Here is a 22643-nt window from a genome sequence, read left to right as displayed (position 1 = left end):
GGCACACTCGTGCCGTAGTTCCTGCTCAGTTCACAAACAAGTCAGTTCAGCAGCAGCTCCAAGAAGAGTAAGGAGTGGGAGTAAGCCCACATCACTGCAAACTGGGAACAGAGGCTGGGGAGGCTATGCAGCTTCCACCCTGGAGAGAGACTGCACCAGCTCTGCTGCTCTCCCAGAATTATTCCCTGATTTTTATTACATTAACTGCATATTTAGAGTGAAACACTTGCAGAACTGGACAAAAATTCATTAGATATACTGAATATGATCACTAAGGAAAACGCTCTCAGAGATTAATCTCTTTTTGCAAATAAATCAATAAAAGATCCTAATTTTTCTAGAGTAAACTTTTCACATCCTTTCATCTGGAATTTAAAGTGCTCTGGTCACTCAAAGATTGCTTTTTTCCTGTTTTATTTCTCCAAAATTAAACCTTTAACTCTGCACTGAACCAATTCCAAGCTAAACATGACCCTTGGAGGCCAGCAGATCTTCTGACATCTCATCCACCCCAGTAGCTAAAAGAAGGACTGTGTCTCTCCTTACCAGACCAAGAAGAAAAATAATCATGGAGAAAACAACTCCTCATCTATTCTATCCCCACCAAAGGTCCTTGGCTCAGAGGGAACCAATTCCAAAATGCATCTACTATGGCAGCAGTAAATAGACTACCTCCAACCCTAAAATGCACTTTGGTGTACAGCTGACACAGTTTTGAAAAGAAAAACAGACTGATAACATTGCAGCCTTAAAATAAGGGGAGGAACAGGAAAGTAAGTTGTTCCTCTAAGGCACAATACATTTCTGACTTGCTTGTGGAATGACGCCTAGCATTAATCCCAGCAAAATGAAGTTTCTGCCTTGCCATTCATAAATAGCAAAAATTTAAGCTGAAGTTTCTAAGGTGTTTTCAGAAGAGAAATACTTCAAATACTTTGGCTTTTGAGAGATTTTCCCTGTGTCGTGACCTCCATTATGACTTGGAACTGAAAGATTTCCTCGGTTATCAAGTCCCCCTCATCTGTTTTCATAATTTATAATCCTTCATAAATTGATGAGGCACCAGCTTTATATTCTCTTGCATTCACTGAAGATACTGACATTTCCAAAGCAGTGAAGTATTAGTCCACACACTTTTTGCCCAGTATCACACTGTAGCCTACTTACTCACTAGAACCACCCATAGTCAGAGTGTTCTAGGAGTCTGCTTTTTAAATCTTTAAAGGATGCACCTTTTCAGTTCCGACTGGTTGCTCAAGGGTGCACCTGAAAAATTTTATCATGAGGCTGAACTGAAGGTCCCCTCTCTCCAGTATTGCCTACAACAGTAATACTCCGCTGCTGGTATGTAGAAAGAATATTTTGCACAGGTCACTTGAGAATCCACAACATTTTACAGATCAGCAATGTAATTTTGACACACAGAGAGAACAACTCAAGCAAAGCTCATTGGGAGGTAAAAATAATCAGCAAAACTGATAAAATATCAACATCCTGAGATAGGGTTGAGGGGTAGGGTTTTTTAAAATTATGTTGTTACATGTCTTTTCAGTATAAGTAGGTAGCCATTAAGTGTGAACAACAGCTATAAAGTGAAAAAAAAGCTGTTGAACAAAATCAATATTAAGTGGTACTTAGACCAAGTTAGTTTCTAGTATCCCTTTTTATATTTGAAGGATCACAAACCGCTTCAGAAAGCACTCAGATTTTAATTGATATACTGATTAAACTGACTAACACCAACAGCTCTTGACTGAAACAAAATATTGATGTTGGTAAAGTAAATACCAGAATAGTGCAAATCAAGTCAACAAGTTACAGGAATTTTATCTAGAAGAACATCTTTGGTCAAAGTTTCAATATCATTTCAGGTTAGCCTCCTTCTGTGGTAGCACAGTCACCACAGATTTCCCCTTAGCAAAAGATTCAAGCCAAGACATTCACATATTGTCATACACTGACTCTGTGCCACGCCTAGAACACAGTGAGAGACTTTCCCTTCCTCTTGAATATTATGTTCCTACTAGGAGAGAGGCAAAAAACCCATGTGTTTCAGAAAACAGTTTCTGTGCAAGCTGCAAAAAAAACAAACCCTCAAATGAGAGTAGTAGTCAGCTACACACCTTTGCAATACATGAAATAGCCTACATCAGAACATTCTGTGTATAAAATGCACTGTAGCACTGAAAGAAAGGGGAAGCTTTCAAGTCGAATGGAGATAAAAAGAATACTACAATAAATCATATTGCAAACTACATGCTAGTTTCAATAAGTGATGTCCTTCGGGAATGCATTATATTTAAAAAATCACTTCCACTTTGTTGGTTAAGATAAGCTATAGTTTATTTAAGTTAACAGAGCCACAAAGAAGCATGAAACTAGTATTCTGCTAAACTTGCATTTTGCAGACTTTCGATGCATATGGCAATGGAATCAATTACTTCACTCCCACCCAATTTCTTCACTTTAAATCTCAAGCACTGCCAGAAAATCTCAGAAATCTAATCTGGATAGCAAAAAGGTTGATCCAAATCTCCTTTTCAATAATGTTATACATACAGTGTACAAATCCTTGTTTTAAAAGACAACAGAAATACTTAAGGTGCATTTCACAACATTGAATTTAACATGAAACAAAGGCCACAAATACAGCTTTAAAAAGCCTAACAGTACACTTGTAGTAGGTGACAGATTAGTTTTTCATTAATCCAATTCTATTTGAAGCAAACCAGCATTTAAAAAAATTCCTGTGAATCCTTAAAGTTGAATGACAATTCACTTTTGTAGCTCTGAAATACACAATACACAGAGTCCTTAAAAAAAACTAAAATTAGTATGTGATATAGGATTTAGACACCTAGAACTTAGATCTTGCCTTCTCCTCCCGCCGGGTAGCTCTTGCTCCCATCTCTGTTTCTGCACAACTGGTAATTTGTGACAAATTATGGAACTCATTTTTACAGGCCGTAATAGTTACCAAAAGCACTGATGATTTTTAAAACAATTTTGAAAGAAAAAGACAAAACCCACTGAATTTATAGAATGGAAAGATTACTAAATAAGACCATGGACAGCATGTGGCCAGCGACACTGCCAGCCACACAGTAGGACTGTGCACATGTTCTCCTGCCCTCTTCTCTCCCATCAATTCCTACTCCAAGGACAGCTCAGCTTCAAAACCCTCAGTGATCTCCACCGCTCCATGTACAACAAATACATCGAGCATCTCCACTGCTTGGCTCGTGAACAAGCAGTTTGTCTGACAGCAGCTGCATGGAGATTTCTAAGATATGTCTCTCTCTTCAACCCAACTGATTCTAGCACTGCAAAACCAAATCAAAATCTAATGAACATCTAGCCTTCCAATTCAATCCATTCTTGCAGGCCTATATATTAACAATATATCTTACTCTTCTTCTCTTTCATTTATTCCAAGTTTATATTCTGAAATAATAATGTATACTTTAAAACAATTTAACTAATCTACACTAGCTTTACCTGAAAACTCTCTGTCTTAAAAAATATTGGGATTTAAAGAACAATGATGCACAGGAAAACACATGTCAACTGAGAACTTAATCCTTCAAGATTTTGTTCTACAATCTGTTACCCTGGTTTTTCTGAGCCTTTTGATTTTCTTAAATGGAGTCAGATCTTTTTAGTTATTGTACAATATTAAGAGCAGTTTTCTACCTTTTCCCACAGATGTAACATAAACAAATCCTTTGTTTTTCATTCTCTGTCCTTTGTTTGCATATTTCTAACCTGAAAACAATTGTAACTGACAGTTGGTTTAGCCACTTGGCTGAGGGGTGAAAAACCCCAGAAGCCAATCTTCTGCTAGATCCACAAATGTATAAAAAGTAAGAAATAAAACAAAGAGGCTCTCTCTCCGCCCTGTCTCAGCTTTGAGGTGGACGGAGAAACCTCTGCTCTGCAAAACCTCTTGTCTGCGTGTGGCTGCTTTGTGTGTCTCAGTGACAACAATCTTATTTTGTATTCATCTTTTTCCTACTAGCTGTCACCACAATGGTGGGCTTTTCCTCCAAATTAAATGTAAAACCACTATCTTGATAATAATCCCTTTTATTACAAAAAACATGATCCCTTTTTTCCTGGTTTGCTTTTTGTGGTTTCTTTATGTCTATCATAAAAACTCTGAATTTCTAACATCATATTAGCCAAATCTCCTTTATTCAGAATGGTTACATATTCCCTTAGGTTTTATAGGGCCGCTACCAAGGACAATTTACACTGATTTAGTACTAAGGTGTAGCCAATTTTGGAGCAATACCTACTTACCATGTTCATTTCCATGAGACCAAAGTTAAGAAAAACAGTTGTCATTATGATCAGAAAACCCGTCATACTGTCCCATTTCCTCATGCCAGTGGCCTCTATCCACCATTACACACTGCTAACTTCCCTGCACTGTGCTTAGTTCTTCAGGGCAAAATACACACTTACCTAATTAAACTTAAGGCATGAGAAACAACAAGTAAATCAAGTTAGTTGGACAAAACATTCTTTGTGACATGCCCTGGGACTTTACAATGAATAGCTCACATTGTGTGATACACACACGTTCTTTCCTTGTTTATCTTGAGCTGAGAAAGAAAAAACACCTTATGCATTATGAAAGCCATGTATACATCTTTATATTCTGTGAATTACCAGGTGGATGTGTCCTTTACAGACCTCTCCCTCAGCATCACAGGGAGAGCAAATCTGTATGCTAGTGTACAGTGATGAAAGATTAGAAATCAGAACCATTTAAATTATTTATAGAACATCACTGATTCCTCAAGGCCGTGCAAAGTAGCCTGCAACTGGCCCAAGGAATCCTATGAAAGAGTAAAATAATGTAATAGCTATTTGCTATTAATATTAACATTTTCTAAAATTCAAGGCAGTTTAAAAATTACCTACATCAGTAAAATGGGATCTTTCTCTAGAATATTAATTTCAGATAACTGTCAGTAACCAAGTTTTTACTGGCATTTAAGCTCAAACTCACTGCTGAATGAAAGACATTTTCTTCCCCACAACTCTGAGTCTTCACATTTTTATAATGAGAACAAACACAAAACTCTACGAACTGGCACCAGGAGAAAAAAGGCAACAAAACACCACAAACAACCCCCACATCACAACTCAGGAAGAATACAGCTGAAAGGAAGCGTGATCCTAAAGTACTGTATATAAACTAACAGAATTTTTTCACTTTGTGTCTTTTGTCATTCTGAAATTCCAACTTGACTCTATTAGTTTTACTTAGGAAAGTTTAACTGAAAAAAAAAAATATGGGAACATATTCATTCCAGACGCATTAATAATCTCCAATAAAAAAACCTAAGGATTTAATACTAGTATGGACTAGAATTGGTAATCACAGATACTTAACAATCTTAGACTAGATACTGAAGCTCTTGTGTTAAGGAATTAAGGTTTTTGTCATTACTGCTGTTAGCAAAACCAACAGGAATTCAAACATATTAGTAAAATCAAGGAGTTACACAAACATAGAACAGGAAAAAATGAGAACTAGAGAAACACTCCGCATCATTGTGTTGGTTCATGTCACTTCTTGCCACCACTGATTGTACTGCCTTTCCCTTAGCATAACTAGATTTTAAGCCAGGGAAAGAAGGAACAGTCAACTGAAAGCTTTAGACTGCTAGGAATAAAGTTATAGAGTAAGACCAGACTCTAGTTTAAATTAACAATTGTTCTTTAGTTTTGTCTCTGGAGAAGGAAACAGACTTGTCTTTATTGTGCAGGGTATTATATTCTAATGCTACAGACCAGCTGAAGAACTCTTACCTACAGCAACTGATTCAGAAATAGTCACATTGGCAAATATCACTTTGGCAACTAAAGCTGCTTCCATACAGCCACAGAACCATGGGTTAGCTGTAGGTCAGTACATGTAAAAGCTTATACTCAATGAATTTTGCATAAGGCACCATCAGTCTTGGGAATATGTAGTCCTTCCAAACACCCTGCTATGGGAGCTTCTAGACAAGGCTTAATATTCCAAAACATTGTAATGATCAGGGTTTAATAAATCAGGTTTGCAATAGTGTCAGAATTGCCAATTCATTAAGAGAGTAGAAACAGTAGCATACTGAGTATCTGGCAAGCATCAGACTACAACCCCTCAGTTTCCTAAATACACTTTGATATAATACTTTGGGACCTTTTATAAGCTAGTACAGAGAAACCAGACGCCTCCCTAATCCTTACAGAGCAGCACAGGTTAGGATGAGAAGAACAAGATCCTCGCTTCCCACTTGACAAAGCAGTCTCCCATCAGCATCAAGAATTGCAACAAACAGCATCAAAAAAGAGGTGGAAGCACTACAGGGGAGGATAAGACCAGACACATGCTACATGAAAGACTGCTGAGAGATGGTGCTCATTTTCATAAAGCAAGAAAATAACAGTCAAGGCACAAGAGTCTAGCAGGATGTTAATATTTAATTATAATCTACCAGCTTTTTGTATTTTTTCTAATAAATTGGAAAGAAAATCTGGGCATATAAAAAGCAGGAACCAGTGGTTATTATGAAGTAACATTTCATATTTCTCCCTCTTTCTAATGCTGTTTGATTGATACAAATTCTTCACCTGATACAACAAACAACTCGGGAAACCAAACACACTGTCAGGTTTCCTGTGAATTCAAGCTTGTCTGTACTAATCCCAGTCTCATTTCACACCCACGCATCAGGATCCCTCCCTAGCTACCTTGGGCTTCTCTTCTGTACACAGCTTCCTTATGACAATCTTGCAATTAACACCCACATCTCCTCCCCAGACGATGCCAACTCTTCTATCAAACATTCAGGCTATGAAAACCACACCTCCCTTTCATGCTCTTTCATCAGCCCCTTTTGCAAACTGAGACTAAGCATCTCTTGGGGAGGTGTGACTCATAAGTGTTCAGCCCTTTTCACGTTGTAAAACAGCTTATCTAATAAAACAAAGCACATGTACAATGTTGCATCAAGAAACAAATGATATTCATGCTTGTACATCAGGGTGGGGAAAAGGACTATCTGAATTTTCATCTGTCAGCTAACTAGTTTCACTGCAGAGTAAGATAAGGTAAGATAATCCAATGACAAGCCAAAGTCTAGGACCTCTGCCCCTTATTCAGCTTTTGTTGTAAAAGGTTTTCTAAAGTTTCTGTGCTCAATTTTTAAGCTCAAATAGAGAATACTAGCGTTTCCTTCTTCAACTCTTTTTGTATCCTACATTGTACCTGTTAAGAGTCAGGAGAAAAAAAGAAAATGTACAATCTTCAGATGACAAGCATTTCAATTATTCCATATTCCATAAGCCAAATAACGTGAAGATATTCTGAAACAAAAAGAAAAAGAGGAGTCTTCCCAACTCAAGAAAATCCCAGTGTACAGGCTGTTGGGTCTTCATCAACGTGCCACTGGTAACCTACCTCTGACTTACAGGGTATGTAGGTCACAATACATTTATTGTTCTCCAGAAGCTACAGGACACTAAAAGACAGCTAAAGCACCTCTGATAATTGCTGTATATTCTTTTCACATGTAAGCAATTACTGTGATTGCCAGAGGAATATTGCACAATAGTTACACTGTACAGGTGTGAACACAAACACAACTGAAACACAAAACACTGACAGGATGCTCCCGAGCCCACGGTGTCTAAGTGCAGCTGAGTGTTACTGGAGACTCCATCAGGCATCTGATTTAAGACTGAAGTGCCAAGCTTATTTTCATACAAAGGGTCTCCATACCACAAAAACTGATTGTGACACCCAGCACTCCAAACAGAAAGCTCATGGCTCAGCAAACAGACTTCTGTTCTGAACTACCTATTACACACACACAGACACTACTGTTATTCTAATTACAGGTGCGTGTGTGTGTGTACGTCACGTCCGACCCGACAGTAACAATTTACCTCACCTGCAATTAAAGCAATGTCAGCAGGTCAGCAAGGAAAAATTGGCTCTGGCAGCTCTTCCATTTGGTCAAGAACCTAGGCTTAAAATTTCTTCAGCTTTCAGCAGCACTCAGTTTTCCACTACAGACAAGGAAAGGGAGAGAAAGCAGAAAAGTAAAAATTATCATTCTCTATTAACAGAAATCTGGCAGTTTAAAAACTGAAAAGGAAAAAAACTTCATTTTAAAGAGAACAAGATAATAAACTCTCAAATACACAGGAGTAGCAGTAACAGAGCATACATCACAGCACAAGACACGTCCACACAGACAAGGTCAGAGCTCCTAGGCCTTTCACCCATACCTTAGTGAGAAGCCTTTGAAAACACAAAGGGCATCATCAGGTAAGAGCCCAGCCACAGCAGAAGCAACCCACATTTGCCTTCCCCACTGCCTTCTGTTCACTGTTGCAACTCAAAAATATTTGCATCCATGCTGCAACCCAAAACCAATCATGCATAACACACTGAGTAAGTCTGAAGCAATCAAGAAACTGTTCTGGCTAAAAAGTAACCACTGGGGAAAAAAATAAAACACAGAAGCAGAAAAAAGTGATATTACACTGAATACTAAAGCTGGATACACTGCCAAAAAACTGATTACAAAACTCCCTTTCCAGACAAGAAATGCATCATAACAGCATCTTGTTAAACAAGCTAAACACATGCAAGGGAGAAGGAGAAACCCACACCCTTCTGTCAACACTGAAGTAATTCATATTAAATTTATATTTGACATGTAACAAGACTGCACACATACAGAAAAATGCAAGTATGAAAAGAGTGTCTATTCATTTACACAGTGCTTAGCATTCAAAATTGATTTTACAGACATCCTGCTAACCTGTCTAACAAAAATTCCTCCAGACTACACAAATTAATTCAAAATAAGGACAGTGTCATTTTTCTATGTCTTATAAGCAGGGAGGTAAAACTCTGAAGGTTTTCAGTATGCTGAAAGGAATCCTGCAACAGTTTAAAAAGTATATACATCAAGGCAAAAATATATTTTTTATAAACTTAATTTTTGACCAAGAACTCATAGTTTAAAACAGGTTCTTAAACAGCTTTCCCACCAGGGGAGCATGAACAAAACAGCCAAAAATTAGGGGCTTATGGGAAGGCACTGTTTTTATATTGCAAATAAAACATGGTTTCAAGTACATGCTAGACTAGATGACCCCAGAGATCCCTTGCTATTTCATGTTCCTGAATTTCAGGGATGATTACACCAGGTTCCTCCACAGATGTAACCAGAAATTTCATGAGACTTTTATGAAACCAGCATCATTTTTCCCCTCAATTACAATAAAGAGGTAGTCCTAAAAATTAACCAGTTTCCAACTGAAATGGTAACAGGGTCAATCTCTCTATTGTCCAGATTATCTCTAAAACATTTCCTGTAGTAAAATACTGTTCACAAAATTCTACCTCATTAAACCACACTATTTTTAATATATTTTCTTATTACTCAAAAAAAATTGAAAGTGAGGGCCCTAAAGGAAGGAGATTTCTCCTTAATTTGTAATTAATACTAACTTCTCTCCTCTCTGCTTCATACACCCAAGTTCAAAGTTTAATTTGGTAAATATATTCTCTCAATTTTTGTTCTGTTGTATCATTTATCTGGGCAATTTTTTTCAGTGGAGCCTATAATTATGTTCTTGACCAGACTGTCTTTTAGCTTAAACAATTATTTTCTCCCTTGGATTATCTCCTTTAATTTGTAGCATAGCTTAAAAACTACTGTCATACAAGCAACAAAACAGGTATAGTCTAAATGACATCCTCATGTTTGAGGTTTGCAAGTTGACCAGCTTGCTATTTTTATTTCCTTTTACCACACATGAAATAATCCATCAGAGGGAACAGAAAAGAAGAACATGGGAAAGAAATAATTAAAAGAGAAATTGCCCCTTCCCAGAGTCTAAACTAAAGTCCCAAAGATAACCCACAGCCTCTCTAGAAATCATTCTTTCTAGCAGATGTGGGAAAGGAATATGCAATAAGCATCTGTGGAAAGGCTTCAAGCTAACAGAATTAAGGGGGCTTTAGGGGAGGGAAAAATCTCTCAGCACATTTGTTTTAAAAATTCCAACATGCTTCCATCTAAATATCATCTTTTATCTAGAACCACATGCCTGAAATTGAGAATTGGTACAAGCGACTGAAACCAGAGCCAATGAAGAACAGTTTCATGAGGGACAATCCCATTTCTGACATGGCTAATGCATGTTTTCAAATATATGCTTAATAAAATATTACACAGTGGTGCCATATTATCCAAACTTATCCAGTCTTTCAGCATCAAAGTCCTGCAAGACTGACTCAATGAATCTTTGTTGCTGCTACCAAGGCAGTAAAGAAAATCACAACGGTCTGTTCTTTTGTAGGCTACAAAAGTTCTTTTGTAGCCTACAAAAGATTTCTCTGTGATATGTAGTTAATGTGCAGGTTTTAGAGAGAAGGCATTCAGAATGGGGAACGATTCCCTGATCAAGCATATGTAAAAAAATATGAAAAAAATCTAAATCTGAAACCCTAGCTATGGAAACATAACTATGAAACCTTTCTAAGCTATGGAAAATGTCCAGAACCTAAGTGCCTTTAGCTTCCAAAATAATTTGGAAAATAAAAACCAAAAAACACACCCCCCAAAAAAAAACCCACATAAAACCAAACCCACACAGACACCCCTGAGGTCAGAGTGTAAAAGAAGACTCAGTCTAGTATATGAAAGAAGAAAAATTTGAATAATTTAGCAAGTTCCAATTTTGAATCATCCTTTTAAATATTATTTTTTAAAGCTGTAATTAAATTAAAGAAGCGTGGTGCTAATTGAATGGAAAGCTTCTTGTAGTTGTCACCCAGGAGAGTCATATTAATCACACAGTATCATCAGTTCAGTATTGCCTTATAGGAAATAATACATCCTTATCTCCAGAGAGCACTGATACTGGGATCTCTTTGTAGGCACTGACAAACCATTATTACCAAGCACAGTCTTGCCTTATGTAACATTCTTGGAAGTGCAAATATTTTGCATTCTGTATCCTGGATGGTAAGGACGGGGAACAAAGGGAGAGAGAGGAGATAAAAGAAGTTCTGCCTTCTCATTTCGGAAAACTGAGACAGGTGAGGAAAACACGAAATGGCAGAATAACTGCTTAAAAACTTTGGACCAGATACAAAAATGTTATATTTTATCCAATATTTTCTGTCTCATATGATTGATATGAATTTTATATATTTTCTGGATCACAGTATTCATATGAATCATGATTCATAATTATACAAATATAAGAAAAAACACATAGCTTGACATTGCTTGGATAGCTTGAAATTCTGTCCTAAAACGGGTGTGGTGACGCATGCATATTGAAAAGCTTTAGAACATAATCAATTCTTAGTAGTACCCTTCAGGAATCAGGATGCTCTACTTGGTATCTTGAGATCATCAAATCATAACAGATAGCGGTTTTCAATGTTTCCCCAGTCCACAGCAGAGCAGACTGTCAAACTTGTTTTTAACAGGCAAGTTACCAGGACATTCTCAGAATGGCAAAACCCTTTTCAAGGATTTATACATTCTCTCTTTCTCTCTCCCCCCCCCTTTTTTTTTTAAACAGAATTAATTTTGAGGTCAGGGCTATACTGCATTTTGAGAGGGAAGTTCTCCTTAGAGACTGTATCACATCCCATGCATCTTAACCTACACCACTACCCAAGTTAGATATTAGAAAGATGCATAGCTTTGTGGTTTGGGAAATTCAAATTGCTTTCCTTATCTTTCCCCTTCATGTGAGAGCCCAAGAAAATAATCCTGGAAATCACAGTCCACAGATATATATGAATCAATACAAACACTCCCGGTACCAACAGATGCCATTCAAAAAAGCAGATGGACTTCAAATATTAAGAGGGAAGTATGTTCGTTCCGGTTTCATACATGCATGAATTAAGATAACAAACACAGCACAGAGGTGATACCTCCTGGGAAATCTCCCTCTGTGAATAACAAACCAGAAATCTTCTAAACTGCTAATTTTACATTAAAATGTGCCTATTTGCTTTTGATTTAAAGATCAGTTGACACTGCAGGACTTCCTCAAATCTTTGTTTTCCTTCTGCTATTCACAATTTTCCCCATTAACACGCAGCTGAAATTAAAACCTTTGTTTAATGTCACTGTTGTTATCCCTATTATTTGGACAAGAACTATCATGCAGTGAAGAGCCCCTTCTGTTTTGGACTGTTACTGGACAAATAATTAAAGAAAAAGAATTAGTGTATTCAAACAAGCCCAGGCTACTAGGGCAGCAAAATGAAGTGTTGTTTACAATATACAGCAGATTACATGAAAGAGTTTTCCAAATTTTCACGAGCACAAGCTGATTAAGTCTGCGTGGCAGAGAGCAGACTCACACAGGTCTGGAAGCAGTTAAACCCCAGTGGCTTGGATGCAAGAGCACACAAATACGACAAAACGGTTCTCAAAGCTAATCCAGGCATCTTCACACCACATTTCCTTGCACTCCCTGTTCTAGGATTTGCTCCTACAGAGCCAGTGTGGGTATAGCCATGCCCACAGTCATTTTTCTCATGTTGTAATCTCTAACAGGGAATTCTAGCTGCTTTTCAACAGCCACTGCACTGTGCAGTTACAAAGCTCCCTCACCTACCCCAGGCAGGTGAAAAGGGAAAAAAAAAACCAACAAAGAGGTGTCATGTTTTGGTACCTTCTGGATCCTCCTTGTCAGATGAAATGTAAGAGTAGAGGTACCAATAACATGAATTCTCAGTACTGTGTTCTCCCTGGATTTTACACATCATGCTGCACCACAGTAACCATCTCCTTTTTGCACTCAAAGGATAAAAAAATCACCTCAAAGTCATCTAGTCCTTCCCCCGTGCCATGGCAACACACATCATGTTCCTGTCACAACTCACAGCTGCCTTCATTACCTGTTCTTAATATCATACACGACTTCTTCTGATAATATATTCCAATGCAACAATGTTTTATCAAGCAAGGAAAAAATCAGATCACTATGAAAAACATGTTTATCTCATACATTTAGACAAACCCTCACTTTCTCATTTCTCCACTTCTTTGAAGCTAAAATAACAGCTCCTAGCTCATTCAGTCATTTCTCCAGACATCCAGGTATTTTACTGCTCTTCTCCAGACTCCCTCCAATGGGTTCATATTACCTTTTTTCCTTTTTAATTATTTTTTAATTAATTCCATCTTCAAAACATTACAGTACATTAATATTGACTGGAAAGGTTACTTCATTTAACTTGTAGAACATAATTCTATTTACACATATGAGATGCAGACACAGGATCCCACAACAAGAAATGGAAAGGTCCTTAAGGTTAACTGAAGTAAGCCTCAGAGAGAAGCATTTGATCCTTCTAGCTTTTCCCAATTGCTCCCATCAACCAGGAGGCAGAAATTACTTTAAAGAAGCCTTGCTGTGTTTGAAATAAGGAACTGTGCTATAGGATTTTGCAATACAAACTTCAGTCCCAATCTAAGAACCAGCTCTATTTAAGAAAACCTTCTACAGCAGAATTTAATAATTTTTTGACAGTATCTTGGTATTCTCTAATTTTACAATTCTGTAGCAATGTTGAGTCCTGTTATTCTTGTTGTCTACTAAAATATATAAATCCTTCATGTATGTATCTAAAATAAACCTCTCTGGCCTAAACAAGAACACTATCTCATGAGCTGATTTCTAGGGAAAACAATGTTTTTCAATCAGTTTAGCACTTGCTCAGAGTCAATTCCTCCAGACATTCTTTAACAAGAATGAAATTTTGAGAGTTTCTATCACAGAGTCAAGCTACCAGAGATCTACTGCTCCTCTTCTGTTAGCATTTCGGAAAGAGAAATTCTATTTGTCTAATGGTTTAATCTTAAAAAAAATCACATGGGCTACTGCTTATTTCTTCATCATCCTCTACTGCTTTGGGAGGGTTTAATTCCCAAGAAAAATACTAGAGCAAATAAAGATAAACAACTGTGTCTACAGTTGCTCTTTTCCACTTGCCCCTTGCCCCTGACACCTGTACAGACAGACAATCCCTCTTCCCAGTGGCACAGTATTACACATACCCTCCATGAGTTAAGTAACTGCAGCAGCTCAAGGATTACATCAGCCAGCCCTTACCCTTTCAACAGTGTTTTTGTAAACGCTTCAAACTTAAACTGCCCTAAAACTCACTCTTTCCTCACACTACCTTTGGGTTTTAGCACTTGCCTTGTACATCACATTCATCCCCAAGTCCCAGTATCTTTTATTAGACCTGAGGTGAAGAAACAAACAAAAAAAGATCTAAGCCTGCTTTGCATTATCTGTCCACAGCTCCACTCGTCAAACAGGAGCAAACATCCTCTAACTTTCTTTTTACTAACTTTATGTATCTATAATGATTTCTCATTATTCTTTTTGAGTTGGCCATTCTGAATGTCACATTTTAATTATATGCATGTGTGCTTTATTTTTACACTTGTCCTTGGCAATCCAGCCGGGAATTCCTTTCCCTCCTTGCATTTGGTGTTGAAGAGCTCACTGGTAGCCAAGCCAGCCTCTCACTACTGTTCATATTTTCTTCTGTAGAAGAACAGTTTCAATTTCTGCATTATCATATGCCACAGATTTCAATATTCCTGCTTCTGAATAAATCATATCTTTATCTCAGAATATTTAAATGTACTTTGAATTACAACTGATTAGACCACATTGTCTCCTGACACCAAGCCCAATGGCAAGGGCCCCTGAAATGCTGCTGTTGACCTGATGCCTCTTTTAAACCTGAACTGTTGTTACTTAAAATGTTTGCAAAACAAATGTACACTAGTAAGAGAATAGGCCTTGCTGCCAATACAGCAAAATTTTATCCCCCTCACTGCTGCCACTTTAAAATCAAACTAACATTTCAGCTATTGAACCTAAGTTGCTAAAAACACTACCAGCAAAAGAGCACGCATTATAAATGCAGTCTTTCCTAAACTGCCCTAGTTCTTGCTCTCTGAACATTTAAAATTTTTTTCCTAACAATAAAGGTTCTTGTGAGAAGGAAAAAAAGTTCTCCAAGTCCAAGATTTCTGACGGCATCCAAGCAAAACAAACCACGCCCTACCTAGCTGAAGGAAATTTTCCAAAAGAATCTCAATACTACTGTGTGTTCCGCTTTATCAACACTAGCACCAGGCTGCTGCTGGCAAACATCACCTCTGTAAAAATCATGCCAGCAAAATATGCTGAAAGCAAATGCAGCCACTGACAGCCATAAAAACCTCAGTGTTCTCTGGCAGCAAGTTTAGGGAAGGATCTTTTAGTGTTGTTCACACTATTCAGACCAAAATATTAAGAAAAGAATCATTGCAAAGGCAAATCAGTTTCTGCCTTCCATGCTTTTCCTCCATTCAAAATGTACTCTCACTTCATAGGCTTCTCATCCTAAAAATATGTTTCAAGAAGCTGATATAGAACTTTCTAACTGTTTACCTGAAACCACTCCAAGCAGGCAAGCATAATTAATCTTAATGCAAGTCAGCAATTCAGAAAGGAAATTATCCTGTTACACCTATTGCTGACTATGTGTTCTCTGCTTCCGTGTGCTGAATGGCAAAATGGCCAATTAAAAGGAAAAAAGAAAAAAAAAATTTAAAAATTCCCAATTCATACCAAAGGCATTCCAAGGACATTGGGTGACTTGAGAACAGTGGAGCCAAAAATAAAAAGGAGCAACACACACTTTTCTGAAGCTCTTTATGGTTTGCAGTAAAATTTTTGGCTACTTAGCACCTGTTGTCACTTTACCTTGGTCAGGCACACAAGGCAGAAACACCAGCACAATTCTAATTCCACTCACAGAGAGGAACAGAGTCCTCACTTCCAAAACAAATCCACATCGTGCTGCAGCTGGGGGCATGCAATTCTTGTGAAGTCCAGCACTGGAAATCATTGAGTTCCTCAAAAGGGGAGATAAACTTTTGACCTCCATAGGTTTTCTTACAGGAATACAGAATTCGTAACACTGAACTAAAACATATTTATAGCACAAGTGAAGTGCAAAAATGCCACAAACGTGCAAAGAAGAAGCAGCACAGTTCTGTTTACTAAGAGCTGTGGGACCAGTGCAGCAACCTACAGATATTTCACCTTCAGCCTGTCGTTATGAAAGGCACACCCCCCTAATCAGGCTTCCCTCTTCCCTTGTGTGTGTAAGGTATACATGCTTACAGAAGCACTGCTCAATGTAATGCCAGTACAGTGATGAAACAGAAAGCCAAGCTCTCTCTCCCTCTCAGGTTTGCTGCATGAGGGCAGGAGCCTGCCACAGCAAAATGATTTAACACAAATCAGTAACAACCCATGCTACTTTTTGGACTTGGCCTGCACAACAGCAACTTTTCAACCACAGCTCTCTGACTAGCGTGTAAAAAACCCTAAACACCTGAAAATAATTTAGTTATTACAATTATATTAACTGCTAATTGTTAATAAAACCAATTCAAAAGTATAATATTCTCTTTCCTCCTGCTCAGGGGTATCTGAGGTTTTACAAAAGGTTTTGTGAATGTAAATGGGATTGATTCTTCAGCAGTTTAACTCTTCAACTGTTAGCCAACAGCTAAATTTAAGTTACAATCCAAACATTAACTGGAATATAAAGACCATCAAGACTTTAAAAGCTGTATTTTTTTTACATGCACTAGGAAATCCTTCCAGTTGTGAGCTTTTTTGAGGGCATCATTTGATCAGCTCTGCAGGCAAAATCCACTATTAGTAGAACAGTCTTTCTATATAAAAATTTTCACAGAAAGAAATCCTACCCTTCACCAATATACAATACAAGCAACTTGCAAAAAATGAGTTACAATCAGAAGGATAATGGGCACAATTGTCTTTCAGTAATAGTTACTGATGCAAAGAATCTAGCACGTTTTTATTACCGCACAGCTTCCCTGTCTTTAAAAGAAAAGGAAAAAAACAAAGACAAGTTCTTCTAAGGCATGCAAATGTTTAAATAAACAAAACTGTGTCTGTCATATGCTTGGAGACTACAGCAGAGGTACAAGGGGAGAAAACATTTGACTGTGCTTCTAAAGACAAATGGCAAAAACTACGTGATAAGAATTTGCCTCATACTTTTAGCACTAATCTAGCTATGCTGTTATGTTCTCACACAAAAAGTAGATAACAACATGCTCAGTATGTTTAGATCAGAATTAACTGCCATGGTCTAACAATATTGTACACATAGCCAATTCAGTATCGCAAAAATCTGACATTTTTTTAAGGAAAAGAAAAAGATAAAGAAGTCATTGATTTCCCAATAACTCACCACTCATGGGAAGCCACAGTTTGAAACAGAATAAATTTCAAGGCAAATATTCCAGCTGCTAGGAGAAAGGGCTACATTTGGTTCAGAGACAATCTAAAGTCCCAACTACATGCTGGGCCTCCTGCATGCAGATAGCTATGTTTGTGTCATGCTTCCAAACTTTCCTCTGCTAATCAAAGGTAATTCCACTTGATATCATAGGTAACACATTCTTAGATTATGTCTTCACATGTCTTGAGCCTGTATCACCACTCTCACCAGCTCTTATCTTACCTGCTCTGTTTCAATTCCACATGGAATTGCCTCACCTGGACATGCCCTTCAGGATCACCTTAGACAAGAACTTTTTGGCCAGATGGTTGAACATGCGAAGAATTCTTACCACACCATCACTGAGTCCTTGACTGAGAGATACCTAACTGTACTAATAGAAAGTCTTATGACCAATGTCTACAACAGAAAGTAAGGGAAGATGCATTCCCACAGCTCCTCAGTGTTCCTAATACTAACTTCAGCTGGTGAATGCTTCCTTACCATCACAGCACTTCTACAGTTAAAGCTGTACATTTAAAACATACAGGTGTGTGTATACATGAATTACAATGAAGTGATATCAAGCCAGAAGCACTTATTGTACACATTCACAAGTGCATTCAAAACTGTTCTTTTAATTCACTAGAATCACAGAATTATTAAGGCTGGAAAATACCTTCAAGACCAGCAAGTCCAACCTGTGACTGAACCACCACCGTGTCAACTAAATTATAGCACCAAGTGCCACATCCAGTCATCTCTTGAACACTCCCAGGGATGGTGACTCCACCCCTTCCCCGGGCAGCCCACGCCAATGCTTAACACCTCTTCAGTGAACATCTTCTCCCTGATGTCCAGCCTGAACCTCCCCAGCACAGCTTGAGGCCATTTTCTCTGCTCTTAGTTGCCTGAGAGAAGAGACCAACACCCACCTGGTCACGAGATCCTCTCAGGCAGTCCTAGAGAGTGATAAGGTCTCCCCTGAGCCTCCTTTTCTCCAGGCTACACACCCCTACATCCCTCAGCCACCCCTCACAGCACTCACTCTCTAAATCCCTCACCAGCTTCACTGTCCTTCTCTGGACATGCTCCAGAACCTCAAAGTTCTTCTTGTGAGGGGCCCAGAACTCGACCCAGGACTTTAGATGCAGCCTCAGCAATTTGATAACAGGTCTAATTGACCTGCTACCCATGACACAATGAAGTCCTAGCTCTATTTATTTCCAAATAAATTAATCAGATCAGAAAAAGGCACTGTTTCTTGTAAGCTGTTTGCATGAGTTTTGAAAGGTACAGACATACCAGCATCTACTTACAAGTATTTGGCCAATATACTGCATTGCAAATAAGACTAAAAAAATGTTCAGAATTTCTAGGTCACTCATACCTCAATTTTTGAACAGTGCAGACCTTTGTAGTCTCTTCTGGAAGCACCCCGAGGTTGTTTGCCTTTACTCAATACTATCAGAGCATTAAGAGTGCACCCATAACATACCCAAAGTACAGGCATCTGCTGTTGTGTACTGCATTACCTGAAACACACCCAAAAGCAGGTCACAAAACGCACTATTCTGCTAAGAGCCTTCCTCTATGCCCTCTTTCCTGGTGCTTATTCTGATGTGGATACAGCACATGGCTATTTTGTTGGGGCGGCAGCTATTTAGTATAAAACTGACCTATCCCATTAGGCTGAGAAGAGACCATAAGTAAGGTAACAATGCCAAGCCAGCATGTTTGAGCAGAAGAGTCTGAGAGTTTGTCCGTAAACCAAAATACAGTTACAAAATTGTTGCCAAAAATGATGACTGGAACAAGAGGTAAAAAAAGCCTTGTTCTCAGCAGCACATAACAAACACCACAAACACACCAACTACACTAAATATGCCATAGGAGAAAGAAAGAGAGAACACATCTCTCTCATGTCTGACAGACACTCCTGCCCACAGTAACATCAGATCAGGATGTGAAGAACTGCACCTTTAAAAAGTCAAGCATGCTACTCAAACATTAGAGAGCTAAACAAGATTCCCATTAGACTAATTAAAATTTGGATCTCTTTTGCAATGAAAGCCTCTGCAGGCATCAAAAAGCAATATCTATATATAATAAATAGAGACATGCAAGGGAGGAACAGCAGCACTTGTGAATAAATTCTTTGTTTAAAAGAAGTCTTAAAACGATGTATATCAAAGTAATCTTAATAATCCTTCAATGTACAGTTTAACAGAGAAACTGATGCTTCAGATGGTACTGAATGTCTGTAAATCTGAAGACTTAAGCTTGACAGGCATCAATGCATCATTATAATCTTTTTGCAGAAAAGACATAGCTATAGATTTATAAAACTCAGTTTCATGCCAGGATCAAATAAAACCACATTAGGAGCAGTTTCTCCAATTTTGGTTCTCTTGGCTTCAGATTCTATGAAGGTTTGTATCCCATTTAGGGGAATAAAACCAAAAAATAAAACAAGAAAAACAACTCAAAGCCAAAACCCTTACAGAGGACAATCCGGTTTTTACCAGCACCATCATATAGTTTAGACACAGTAAAGTTTAAAGAAGACAAAAAGGGAACTATGCACATAAAGCTAAGTTCCTTCCACAGGCTTTGTTCACACATTTTTCCTCATTCAAATAGGATTCACTTCTTTTTCAATGCACATATCGTCAATCACCATGGATCAATAAACAGACTAAAACAGCTGTTAGCAAAAGTCAATTGAAAACATTTGTTTTGATTGAGATAGATAAAAAGAAAAGGCATCTCCATGAGTTTCACCAGTGCCATTCTCACATCAGTATCTCACTGGTACAATCCTGCCCTGTAAGTTTTTCTGTCTTTCCCTTCTCCCTTTGACATTCCATGTTCATCAAAGCAGAGCCAGAGAGGAAGAAATTAATTACAGCATTAGGTCCTCATTCTTAGATTAGTTTCAGATCAGGTGGACTGTTGTACATCCAGAAGAAGTAAAGCACCACAGATAATGTGAAAATCTTAAATTGACAACTGGTTCAGGTATTACAAACCCTTCCAATCAACACCTTTTCTACAAGGTTTACTTCTAGAAATTACAATATAAAACCAGCACAGGGCAAAGACAGGTCTATACCGCTGACCTAACACTACTACCTTATTGGTGTATGAGAGATCTCTTTGAATGGACAATTTATTATCACTACCTCTTCTCTCTGAAAATGAAAACAAAATTAAAACCTCATGCTTCCCCACTAAGGGGAGGCGCTAGATCCTTCTTACTGCTGTACAGGAGAATAAAAACACTGTTGTATGAAAGGAAAATGCAACTTTAAACTCTTGCACAGCATCAGTTTCACATTGATCAACAGAAAATACCTAAGCAGAGAGGGCACTGGCAGATTCTGAAGTCATATTCAGTTCAATCACAAGTAATAAGGGGGCATACAAAATCACACAATCATTTTTATGCATTTTTTCTTACCATCATTATATGAAATATGTTAATGCTAATCACAAAACCAATCAAACAGACCAGGGAAGAGAAAAATCAGACTGAAAATCCAAAAAAATCTCCAAATACCATCAAGTATGCCTTAGCCTTTCTCAGTTAAGAGAAACCACATGCCCCAGCCTAGCAGGCTGGCTTTACGCAAGGCGTCCCAGCAGACAGCGGGCACCTGCCAGCACCTACGTATTTGTCCACACGGAGCAACTGAATCATGCTGAGTTGCTACCAACACCCTTGTGCAACAGAAAGGTTCACATGACCTTGCTAATAGTTCCTCAAAGATCAGAGAAAGCAAACACAGCAATCACTTTACCGGGGCACACTGCCTTCTCCCGCTACCCGGGCCCCGAAGTAGTTGCCGAGACCTCTACTTGCCTTTGGCATCCAAATCAAACGCCGGAATAGCCTTAGGTGATTCGGTGAGCGACGCAAGGAGAAAGAAATAATCAATGTTAATGAACCTGCTATAAGAGAAGTCCGAACCCAAACTGAGCACACGTGCGCAGGGTCACGCCGGTGACAGCCCTACGCAGGAATGAATACCTGGCACTCCGTTAGGCGCCACACTTGGGAGGAAAAGCCTTCCGGAAAATAAAAGCGCGTCTCCCATGCTCTCACCTCGCCCGCTCGCACAGCCCTGCGCGAAGCCTGGGTTCTCTCTTCCCCAGAAGTTTGCGGCCGACGCTGCCCAAGGGTCGCCCTACAAACCAGCACCGGAAAAGCCGAGCCAAAAAGATAAAGGGGATTAGGCGGGCATTACTTCCACTGACCTATATACTGCCCTCAGCCCGCGGCGGCCCTGCGGCAGACGGCAGCTGCTCGGCCGGGGGTGACAGCGGCCTGACAGCCCGCCCCGCCCGCCGACGAGGCCGAGGGCGGCGCGACCCCCCCGAAACTCGGTGCGGGGCCCGTCCCAGCCACCGCCGCCCCTGACGGCTCCCGCCCCAGCGGGACCAGCCCCTACCTGGCGCGGGTGGCGGCGGAAAGTTTCTCCGGGGAGGGGCCAGGCGGGCTCCACTCCCTCTCCGCCGAAACCACCGGCTCCGGGAAGGAAGAAAGGAAAGAGGGAGGGAGGTGGCCACCCAGGTAAATCGCCGTCCGCGACGGGGCGGCGGAGCCGTCGTTAATCCCTCGGAGGGGAGCGCCCTCACGCCCGCCCGCCTCGAAGGCTCCGTCCCCTCAGGGCGGGCATCTTGTCCTGCGCGCCCCCCCGCTCCCTCACAGCGGCCGGCCCCAGGTCGGCACCGGCCGCAGAGTTTGTGCGAGTGGGGCCGGGCCGTGAGTCAGAGCGGCGGGGAGGAGCCGCGACCTGCCGGGGGAGGCCCGGCCCAAGGCGGCCTCTGCTAGGCGGGCGCCCGCCGGGAGACGGTCCGGGGGATAGAGCCCGACTTCAGAAACAATAACCCTGCAATTCAAAAAAGCTTCCTGCCGTCTCTGCCTGCTTACATGGAAAACCCGCAAGCCAGAAGTACCATTTCAAATCTATCCCGATCCTACAAGTGAAAATTAGAGGTAGTTCCCCGGCGGTAAAAATTGCAAGGTGATCAGTGGGCTGGAGCACCTCTCCTCTGAAGAGAAGCTGAGGGAGCTGAGGTCGTTCAGTCTGGAGAAGAGAAGGCTCTGGGGAGACCTTGTGGCCTTCCACATCTCTTGTGAGGAGAGACTGCAGGATCTGAGCCTGTTTAGTCCAGAGAAGAACAGACTGGGAGATAATCCCATTAATACATACAAATATGCCAAAGACAGGTGCCAAGGGGATGGTGCCGGATT

At 39.6% G+C, this 22643-nt stretch overlaps 1 protein-coding gene across 22 annotated transcripts in view; it reads right to left on the bottom strand.

The window, feature by feature from the left end:
• FHIP1A (FHF complex subunit HOOK interacting protein 1A) overlaps positions 1–22108 on the bottom strand; it is a 79604-nt gene extending 57496 nt beyond the window's left edge. For 5 of the 22 annotated variants that reach the window (XM_040065599.2, XM_040065596.2, XM_040065603.2 and 2 more), the window contains exons 1-3: positions 21838–22085; positions 21492–21573; positions 7953–8070 (exon numbers count right to left, since the gene is read on the bottom strand). The gene's annotated coding sequence lies outside the window, so the exon portion shown is untranslated. Of the gene's footprint in view, positions 1–7952; positions 8071–18062; positions 18088–18318; positions 18340–21186; positions 21240–21416; positions 21631–21837 lie in introns of those variants that run through there. The other 17 variants (XM_040065601.1, XM_040065604.2, XM_040065609.2 and 14 more) reach the window with 13 other exon arrangements.
• Positions 22109–22643: the final 535 nt, after the last annotated feature.

Source organism: Hirundo rustica, chromosome 5 (genome assembly GCF_015227805.2).
Source record: "Hirundo rustica isolate bHirRus1 chromosome 5, bHirRus1.pri.v3, whole genome shotgun sequence".
Classification (NCBI taxonomy): Eukaryota; Metazoa; Chordata; class Aves; order Passeriformes; family Hirundinidae; genus Hirundo; species Hirundo rustica.
The sequence above is the reverse complement of the archived record's forward strand: the minus strand, read 5'-3'. Positions and strand labels throughout refer to the sequence as shown.